Source organism: Eulemur rufifrons, chromosome 8, assembly GCF_041146395.1.
Source record: "Eulemur rufifrons isolate Redbay chromosome 8, OSU_ERuf_1, whole genome shotgun sequence".
Classification (NCBI taxonomy): domain Eukaryota; kingdom Metazoa; phylum Chordata; class Mammalia; order Primates; family Lemuridae; genus Eulemur; species Eulemur rufifrons.
The window spans coordinates 115,080,531-115,082,995 of record NC_090990.1 but is presented as its reverse complement, the minus strand read 5'-3'; the positions used below and the strand labels follow the sequence as shown (position 1 = coordinate 115,082,995).

The 2,465-nt window shown below is 40.5% G+C and overlaps 1 non-coding gene across 1 annotated transcript; it reads right to left on the bottom strand.

Moving 5' to 3' along the window:
- Positions 1 to 2,023: 2,023 nt before the first annotated feature.
- Positions 2,024 to 2,126, bottom strand: LOC138391218 (small nucleolar RNA U13). Its single transcript, XR_011234826.1, has one exon. It is a non-coding gene; the product is annotated as a small nucleolar RNA U13 (small nucleolar RNA).
- Between the last annotated feature and the right edge of the window lie 339 nt (positions 2,127 to 2,465).

Here is a 2,465-nt window from a genome sequence, read left to right as displayed (position 1 = left end):
ATGGGGAGACAAGTTCATGGGTACACTGGGAATCCAGTGATATCCATGGATTTGCATGCCCGGAAGAGCACCCCCTTCTTCTGAGCCATGTGCTTTGCCACCTCTAACCATGTGATTCACATGTATGCTCCATTCTCTTCCAAATCATGTCCCCAGACACTGTTTATTTGCTCCAGGAAGGGGACTTGACCTAAGGTGAGCAATCATAATAGCTCACCCCCAGACATTTGTTGATTGACCATATGGGGTCAATCGGAATCCTTCTCTGAGATTTTTGACCTTGAGACTATAGAGAGAGCAGATTTTCGTAGCTCTATGGAGGCAAAGTTGTGAGAGGTGAGTCATAAACTCTCTCAAAAGCCATGCTTCCTGCCATGTGGACAGTGCCAGTCTGAGAGAGAATGCAGTTGACCTGTGGAGAAAAACCAAGGTGAGAGATAGAGTGAATCTTGTCAATCTCTTCCTAGCTATGTCTCTCTTCCTCTGGGTTTTATGTGAATCTCCCCTAAATTCCCCCCCTTTAACTAAACTTGTAAAAACTTAAATTCTATTATTTTCAGCCAAATGAATCTTAGTTAATGGAACAGTAAGATTGATATTTTGTTATTCTTTATTTGCATGTTTTCTTTTGGGAAATGTTTTTTGCTTATTTATCTACAGGGTCTTGCGTAGTTTTTTGTTTGTTTGTTTTACATGTGCAATATCCCTAAACCAAATTTCTACTCTCCTGATCCCAATCCTCTTTCTCTTTTCTCTTTCTCACTAAAGTCTTCCCTATCTTTATACACATCCACGCCAAGGATCTCCACATCATCAACTCTTCCTTCTCTTGATTTAACCTCCCACACTCACGCAGCCAACAAATCCTATCGATTCTACCTTTTGAAATCTCTCTCAAATCCATCCACTCAGACTTTAACAATGATAAACCTACCCATTGACAGGGCTGTAGGCGACACTCTCACTGGCTGCTGAGTATAAATTGGCTCAACTTTCCTAGAGGGAAATTTGGAAATGTATTTCAATACTCTTAAAGATATCTATACCTTTTGACCCAGGAATTGTACCGTATGAATAAGGAGGAGGGAAAATCGAAGATAAGAACAAAGACTTTTTTAAAAAATGAGGACATTTACAATAATAACATGTTGTAAAATAATATTTAATACAATGGAATGTTATATTAAATACAATGTTAAACATAAGGAAGAATATGAAACATATATACAGTATGATTCTCATTTCATTAAGAATGTACATAAAATTTGATAATAATTCAAAATTGGATATAATCACTAGGTTTCCCTTCCTCCTGCCTTCATTCTCAAACCAGTCAGCACTGTTTGTCACTCCTGAAGATCAGGTGGGTGAGATTAGGAAGTGACAGACTCCCAACCGTTTGGAACTTTCTCAGTTCAGTGTAAGAGTGTAATATAATTTTCAACGTCTCCGTATTATACTCTTTGTGGCCATATAGATTCCCCCCTGCTCCAAATGCTGTTTTCCATAACTTTCACAAATACAACTCTACACTTAACACAATTTATTTTTACCCCCACACAGATCATGTTTTAGTGGGGTTTCACTGTATTTGTATATCTACGCAGAAAAAAATAAGTAAAAGAAACACTAAAATGTTCCATCTGTGTGATGGAAGTTTGTTGATTTTAGTATTCGCCCATATCTTTAAATATTTTTTGTAAATGTAATTGCTGATGGCTGCGTAGCATTCCGACATGTGAGTACACTCTAACTGCGCTAATCAACTCCCTATTCTTAAACATTTAGATAACTCGCCATTTCCCCTGTTGTAAGCAATGCTGTGGGGAACATCTCGGTACTCACATCTCTGTGCCAGCCGGGCCCTGAAGAATTATACAGACATGAACCAAAAAGATTACTGCTTTCCCTTTCTCTCCTTAGAAGGGGAGAGCAGACATTTATAGAAACAACTACAATATGAGGCATAATGTGATAATTGCTTTATCAGAGGAGAGGAAGAAATGGATTTTTTTTTTTTTTACATCAGATGGGCAACGTGCCAATATTGTGACAAGTTTGAAGGAGGCACATCTCAGACAGGTGAATGAAAACCCAATCATCATGCTTATGAGCTACAAAAGGATCCAAAAGATGGATTTCAATCTAGGCAGGAAGCAGACTTCCTGGAAGAAGGGGCATTGGAGCCAGGCTCCTCCCACAGAGAGCTCCAAAGAGGGAGCTCATCTCCCTGGTAACCGCAGGAAGTCATCTCCGTGAGCTACTCCCATGGCTCCTGAATGCTGGGAAAACAGCCTTCACACCACTCTGGGGTGCAAGAACCTGGGGCCCCAGCCTGAGTCCTCCTTGGGAACATATTTCAGCAGTTCTCATTGGGACAGGACTGTCATCTCCCCTCTACAGAAGCCTGAGGGTTCCAAGAACCCCTTCCAGCTCCACCAAAACCCACTCCACTATCAGTGCCC